Genomic DNA, 8,649 nt, shown 5'->3' with positions numbered 1-8,649 from the left:
CAGCGATAGCCACAGGGAACTCAGTTTTTTTCAGCGTAGGGGGCTTACCAGTAGCTTTTCCTCAGTTAATTTGCATACTACCCAGCAGTATGCATGTGTGTTATTTATATCTTTAAAATATTGACATACTTTGCTTTCATAATATAAAGTATAATACTAACATGCCGTAAACAGAAATTAATTGGTAAGAGAGGTGCAAGTGAGCTTCTTAAAAAGATATGCTGCTGAATATCCTCTTTAAGGTACTTCCTTTATGGAATGTTGTTTTTGCCACCAGAGGATCTAATTCAGCTTAGGAAAGGCCTCTTACGTGAAGGGGCTTATTAAGGCTTTACAAACCTCTTCAGTTCAAAGAGGCTGTCATAAGTTGAACTAAATTCTCAGGAGATGGCAGGAATGAAATGAAAAAGGCATTCTTTCTCAGTGGGTCAAATATAGTGTGTGTGGAGAGATACAGTAATGTGCTGCATATACATTTTGTATAATAGAAAAGTGACTGCTTTTCAAATATGGTGAAGTGGAGACATGATGACACTTTGTTTATTGATTTTGGTGTAACAGAGATAATGATTACTAGTACCAGCTGTCTTAAATTTGGTGAAGCGGAGAAACAAAAAAATGATGTTTATCAGTTTTGGTGCAGGGATGCTGATAAATTTGGTGAAAGAGGGAGCTGATGACTCACTATTTATCAGCTTTTATTAGATTTAATGTAGCAGACAAACTTGGTGACTCACTGTTTATCAAATTAGGTGTAACAGAGAGACATGGTGACACACATTTGTTGTAACAGGGGACATAATGACTCACTATATAGTGACTCCCTGCTCATTAAATTTGGTACAGCAGGGAGACATGGTGAATTATTGTTTCTCAGATTTGGTGCAACAGGGACAGTAACTGAACTCATCAAAACTGTTACAGAAGATTAAAACAGTGACTTGCCTGCGTGTCTCATTCAGAGAGCAAAGATGCATGACGAGTTAATGCTGATCAGGCTCATGGCTGTTGTTAGTGTTTATAATTTTTGTAAGTAATTATTATCACCATCATTTTCCCAACTGTCTTTTTCATCAACAGAATGAGGTAGGTATAGAAGAGATGCTGATGTGAATTGCATTTTTTTTTTTTTTTTTTCCAACTTTGTACCATAGTAATAATGTTAGCTGTTGCTTGTGGAGACCCCATTGAGTGAATGAAAGGTGAACTTCATGCAGTGAAAAGACAGTGCATTCCGATTGAGTTCTATGAAAGTTGACATTGCTTGCTTATTTCTGTAATTCGTCGATAACATTTGATTCTTGTTGTTTCATGTGCAGTACTTGCCATACATTATTATGAACATAACTCATTTATTGGCTTTGAATTAGTGCTTCATAGTCTTGTGGTTATATGTATTCCACAGTTACAGTCATAGAAATGAATATCTTCCTTAGGTTTGATGAATTCATTGCAGGGCACTAATAGAAACAAGAATGTTATTGTTTCACCAATTGTAAATTTTCTTCAAGTGGAACTGGGAAGATAGTTTTTTCTTTGACTGTACTTTTCTCTCTGGCATACAGTGAAACTGGAAATGTAACAGAGTTCATATTGTGTTAAATATGGCCAGGTACAGTTGTGGACAGTTATGTCATTTCAATTTTTAGCTGAACAATTTTAAACTCCCTTAAATAATTTTCTGGAAAGTTTGTTTTTAATTGCTGGAGAGAGGCATCTTTATATGGTGGCACCATTGTAGCTGGTTGGAGGAGCCACCCAGTTATACAAACGTCCCTCATTTCCCTCCCCATCGCCTGCAAGGAAAATTGTGAATTACAGGAGGAGGGCAACTTCAGTATGCAGTCCACTGGGTTCACATTCAGATGAGCTTGGAGTTGCGACTGCTACGAGTACTACTGGTTGGAAGATTACATTACTGAATTCTGAAAGTCATCGCTCACTGTCCCACTGATTATTATTTTTGTACTGAAATGAAATACAGTATTATGTCCACAACTGTACATCCACATTGCTTCCTGATATCAGCTTCTTAGTATTTGTATTCTTAAGCAGGATGCCTTGATTACTACAAGCTTCAGCCACAACAGGGAATCGAAGAAAAGTATGAGATGTAAAATTTGTGTGTAATGTTATCTGTGTAAGTCCAAAATTCGGTGCCTTGTCATTGTTTGCAGCCTGCCTTACCCCTCCCTTCACTGCCACCACTCTGCTTCCACCATGTTGTGGCTTCTTCATTAATAGTAGTATAACATTTTGTCTTATTTTGTAATTTTTTCCTGAACTTACCATTGAAGTCATCCTATTGTGGTACAGTAACATTATTTTTGCATATTAATTGTTCTTTTACTCTTGATAATGCAAAGTACAGGGTGTTTCAGTTACACTTCCTTATCACTCACCTGGCCACATCTTGTGCTGTGGGGATGTCCTAGTCTGCTGATATGAGGAGCACAAGTATTTTGATTGCCTTATGAAGTGAATAATCCATTAACTGCTGTAAGAGTTAATCAGTCAGCATGTGAAAGCAGATACTGTAAAGCATGATGATGGTTATGGGGAGTGAAAAAGAGTGCAGATTAGGCAATGATATTGACTGAGTTTTCATCACATCTCATTAGAAAGGGATGTGTACTATATGGAGCACCCTGTACATTGCTATTGGGTAATAGGAGAGTCCTGAGCATTGTATTTCTGTAGGTGGTTTTATGAACCTGCTAACAGTATTATGTAAATAATACTGAAGCTTTTGATATGAGCTTTAATTTTAATGGATTTTGTTGAATGTGGTTAGTATAGAAATGGCATAGGTGCTCACACTGGCCATGGATTGACTTGTTATAGCAAAATGTTTATAGAAAGAGTATACAGTAGTACTTAATAGTGATAAAATATGCTTTCCAATTAGACTAGCACTTGGCTTTAGTTTGTACTTAAACTCAGGTTGTTGATAGCTTATATTGTAGTGAACCAGTTTACTGTTACCAACTCAGTCCAGGGAACTAAACCATGGAAGGTGGCAATATGAGAGATTAGCTATCATTGTTTTGCCATTTTATTTGCAGATCTGTGCTTATTTGTGTAACACAAGAATGGTATGGTCTGCATTTACAGAAATTGTGTTTTTTGAGAAGATGTACCAGTAACAGTTATGCCCTGACTTGAACTGAAACTGTCATATCATCTTGATAAACACAGTATGTCATCATCATCACCACCATCATCATCCAGACCTCCTTTCCCACCCTAGGGCAGGGTGAAGAGTAGCAACATCCAGACAGCCAAAGTTTGTCCAATTCAATGGGCCATGCTTCCATTCACTGATCATTCAAGCCATCGAAATCCTGGCTCCATAATATAGGCCCCCCAAAATTTCACCACGTTTTGTAGCTTCACGTGTATGTATCTGATAGAGTCAATCCAAATGCAGTCATGTTAAATGGGGTGCCAAATCCTTGGTTATGTGCTTCTGTATATATATATATATATATATATATATATAATCACCAGAGGGGCGAGGTTGCTAAATCCCCCTGGAAGGATATTGGCCGAGCTAGTGTGAAAGAAGTATAATATTTGACATCTTAGAGGTGTTTTTGTTATCAGCCTAGGAAACCAACATTTCTAATATACAGAGAAATTGAAGGATTTGTATGTATGTATATGTACTGTACCTTTGCGTCCAGTACGTGTTTGTCCAGTACTGTTCTATACTCGGCTAATACGGTCAGCAAAAAAATATAATGATTTATTACTGTAGTACAGATTTGTTGGGCTAGTACGGATCGGCCGTGCAAAGTGGACCAAATACGAGAAGTTCTTCTCTAGTACTGACGTGCTGCGTCCAGTACTATTACCTATTCGTGCATGGGAAGATGGGCAACACCGAGGAACGTTTCTCTAGTACTGCCGCGCCAGTCCAGTACGCCTTACTCGTGACGTGTGCCAGTCAAATTGCGGTATTGCACTTCACCATGATGACGAAGATGACGATGTGTCAGTGTGTGACTATGAGGAATTTATTAGGGAGGTTGAGGCAGAGAGGCCTCCTCAGGATCCTGAAGGCCATCCTCCGGGGGGTCAGCAGGATCTTTTACAGGCTTGGAAATCCTCCCTCTCTCTCCCCCCAATGCCATCACCACTCACTTAAAGGTTAATAAAATCTTAGTTGTGTCAAAATGTAGTTAAGTTGAATTTTGGGGGGACTTTTTCAAGGCTTGTTTGACTTAATTCATTTTTCCCATAGGGTCTGTTGTTTGTCCAGTACAGATTTAGTCCAGTACAACAGTACTGTCTGACAAAAATACTGTACTGGATGCAAGGGTACTGTATATATATATATATATATATATATATATATATATATATATGTATGTATGTATGTATAATATAGAGCCTCTGTGATACAATGGTAAAGTGTATGTTTTCATACATGGGAGAGCCAGGGTTTGCGCCTTCCAGGATAAGAAACTTTGGGAGTATTCTCCCGGCCACGTACTGCTTTGGCAGACATAGGGGGTGCTGTGGTTGAACCAGTGTCACTTGCTCTAAAGTATGCTTCCACCCAGTTGGCTTGCGCAGGCTGATTACACATGGTTCCAGACTACACACATGTCCAAAGCCTTTCCAACACTACAATCACACTTACAAGCACTTTTCACCCTACATACAATGTCTGCCAGACAGCCTAAGCCACTTGTTAGAGATACATAGGCTGTATCGTCCCCACTTTGGTCGAGATAGGCTGGTCCTGCAGTGGACACTCAAACAGTTGATGATGATGATGATGATATATGTGTGTGTGTGTGTGTGTGTGTCACACTTTAAATGCCACATTTTATTGTTTTGCCTGAGAATGGAGCATGAATATTTGTGACGTAAACAGTTTCTAAGTGATCATTTTGTTGCAGCATGTATATTAGCCCCTGCCACTTTTGACTTTTTTTTTATTTAATTCTTAATACTTTCAGATGATTCTCTTCAGCTTAGGGGGAAAATCAGTTTGTGAATGAATCAGTAGAGTTTGTTTCTAACCTTGTCACTATAAATCTCGCCAAAGCTTATTATAGTCATCTGGAGGTAGCAAGAACAAAATAAGGGATATATCATTGGATTGAAGGGATTATTATATGGTGTTACAATGCAAGCTGTGCAGCAGGCAGTGAAGGTGAAGTCTTTGTGGTGGTGTGAACAGATTCTCATTGTAACTTCAGTGCAATATGCTCTTCCAAGTGTACATGTATGTGTATACTGTATATATAATGTCTATAATTAACCTCATAGGTCTTTTTTCGGCTAGATGTACACACTTTATATTTCGTTTGTTGCATTTTATACTTAGGCTAAGCCTGGTTTGTGACTTGCTATATTGTCAAGCAGTGGATAGTTATACAGTATGTAGTGATAGGATAGTGATATTGGTTGCAATGTTAATGACATGGATGTGGTCTTTTACAGTTAAAGTGATACTGTATGTACAGTACAATCCCTATAGTGTGATAGATAGATGAAGTGAAGGAGATGATGAGGAAAGGCAGCTTTGAGTGGCAGGAGGGAGAGTTTGTGTTCATATAATGCTGCTTGAGTGAGTGATCCATTACTTTCACCTTAAATATATGAGCTGAGTAACCTTGTCCTAGGTTCATACATTCCTGAAGGGACAATCAAGTATTAGATGATGGATGGGTGATTGGACTGACAAAGTAAAAGTGTTTGGATTTCCAAAGACTTGTGAGGTAAACCATGGTGAGTAATAGAATATCACTAACACTTTGAGCAAGCTGATCAGATTAAGCAGCAAGAGACTAGTAAAGAGATTAGTGACTTAAATGACTATAATGCATCACTGATCATGCACTGTTAAAATTATGTAGTGAAATTTGAATGGAAGGTAAGTAAGTCATCAAACAAGGTGTATTGGGGGTAATGTAGTGTTCTGTGCTTGCTTCAGCTGTATGTGTAGCTTGTTGGCATTACAAACATTGTAATCACAACATACCCAAAGCTCCTTTGTCGATTTTTAACTTGTATTTTCTGGCTGAAGCCTAGAATAAAAGATAATACTGTACTCAAGCAGGTGGTCATATCTGTGATGTAAAAATATGCTGTACTGTATCCATTTTATTTAATGTATACTGGGACATCAGAAACAGTACAGTATATACAGGGGCGCTCACCATCCACTCACTCGATATAGTGCTGCTCTCGGGTGTTTGTCCTTTCCTATCCTCCCTCCTTTCCTTCCTTCCTCCTCTATCTTTCTTTACTTCATTCTTTCCTCGTTCTTCTGCCTGCGGGTGACTTTACACTCCCTCTTTTGTCTTTCTTTCCTTCATTCTTTCCTCTTCTTCTGCCTATGGGTGACTCTACACTGAGTGACAAGCCAAATGGTGTCCTGTACACTAGGAAACCATTTACTACGCTGGGTGGTAACTATATAACCAAATTATGGCACCTGGTGGTTTAGTGGGTAATTGCAGCACTCCAATTGGATTGAGCCAGTGAGGGTTTATATCCAAGGGATGGTTGGGGTTATTGCTCACATAATGCCACTCAGGGATGAGTGAGGCTGGTCACTCTCATCTTAAATGTCCTGACCAACATGCCTAGCCCCGGGCTCCTACACTTCTCAAGGGAAAAGGTAGGATTGGATGATGGATGGATGGATGGATGAACACTGCTGTACACTATAGTACAAACAAAAACTGATGTTCGAACTGTTGTTTTGGTTATGTGAGGTTTTCAGTTCTGTAGTTCATTATAGTGGTCTACATTGAAGGAATCCTCCTCCTTCAGCAGGAACAGACAATTGAAGGGTATTCTTGGGTCATGCTGATCTCTTCTAGCAGTTTCAAGTATTATTCTAGGTCTTTGACTAATGATCCTAGTAATTAACACAATAGATGCTCCAATGACATTTTATATTGTGAGTAATGCCATGAATGTTTCAGGAACTGCATACAACAGTTCTTTTTTATTTTATTTACTTATTTTTTACTAGTTGATTACATGTACTTAACTCTGCTGCCATTTCTGATACTTCCACATAACTCTGCTGCCATTTCTGATACTTCCACATAAAACTTATTTATAGTCACATCTCTTGATGAGTATTGTAGTAGCTGTTTATACACATGACCCTTAACTTATTGCTTATTTTGTATTTATATTCCTTTTCATATCAGTTCTAGGTAAGAGTAGGAATATTAAATATATTCCAATTTTCCATTGAGGAAACGTTATGATTTTTAGGTATTCATATTGAACAGCCTTGGCCTAGGTGGTTGGTGGTTTTATTGTACAGTACAGTACCATATGTATTTTCAAATGCAGGTGATAACTTTTTGTTGCCTCCATGGCAGAGCTTATTTAACTGATTCATACTGATCCTGTAGCTCGGGGATGGCTTATATTGTACAGTTCAGTACTTAGATCTGAGGCAACCTAGGTCACATACTATACATTTCCAACTCTTAAGCTTGTAAGTTCTGAGGCTCTTGTCATAGGGTAAGGAAAATAAACTGGATATACCCAGAACTAAAGAAAAATTGATTGTTGTGTTAAACAAGAAAAGATTATGTTGGAGGAGCTTGTGGAAAGGTTCTGGAGCTTCATAATAGGGTCAAGGAGGTAAGCTGGAGGTAGCCAGAATTAAAGAAAAATTCATTGTGTTGGGAAAAAAAAAAAAAAATGTTGAAGGGGTATACGGGTATTGGTTTTAACTTCTTTAAGTCCATAAATACAAGTTGTGTATTGAGAATGTTGAGAATTTCCATCCAATTAAAAGGCCTTGTAGTGCCATGAAATGTCATAGTGCTGCTTTTGGGGTGAATTCTGTTGCCAGTTTTAATACAGTATTTATCTTTTATAATTTATTGTTTTAGAGTTAGCCATGTTTTTTATTACTGTTCTTGAATCAACTGTAAGTGATAACAGAAGCTCCCTCTGGGTTGTATCTGAGATTCAGTCAATGCCTGTATAATGTAGTTGTTAGTCATTTCCTTGTCTATTTTGTATTGGATGTTCCCATCTTTTAGCAGATATTTTAAGTGAATCCTGCCCCTTTTCTTTTGAGTGTCTAATGTTCTTAACTCATATTGATCTTTGTGTGACATATAGTGATGTACTTTCTCTCCTAGATTTTATTGATTTTTAAAGATATATCTTATCTGCATAGTATTTTATATTTGTTTTATTGTGTTTTCATATTTTCATGTCATTTGCTTTTTCTCCTTTCCTGTTTGTTTCATTGCTAGTTCTATATCTTTACTTTGAACCAATGCCATGTGGTCTTTGATGCCTGGTGCCAGGAATCCATAATTCAGTTCAATTCAGTCCATTTGTACATACTTCCATGGAGTTTTCACTCCGTTGTGCAGGTTTGAATATTAATTTTAAACTTCATTTTCACTGGTATACTGTAAACAGGCACATTTTTTTTTTTTTTTTTTTTTTTTTTTTTTTTTTTTTTTTTAAATCCTACTCATGAACTGAATTTATACAAAAGCCTTGAATGAAGTTAGAATGATCCAGAGAGTGTTTCTGCTGCAGTTGTAGGCAAATCAGGAGTGTACAAAAATTGCCAATTCATCTTGTTCCTATTACAGTCCAGTATAATGTATAGGCAACTCTAGTATTAGGAATGTTGAC

Source organism: Coenobita brevimanus, chromosome 92, assembly GCF_032717465.1.
Source record: "Coenobita brevimanus isolate Jiangsu-jjx chromosome 92, ASM3271746v2, whole genome shotgun sequence".
NCBI lineage: Eukaryota > Metazoa > Arthropoda > Malacostraca > Decapoda > Coenobitidae > Coenobita > Coenobita brevimanus.
This window is presented reverse-complemented; position numbering follows the sequence as displayed.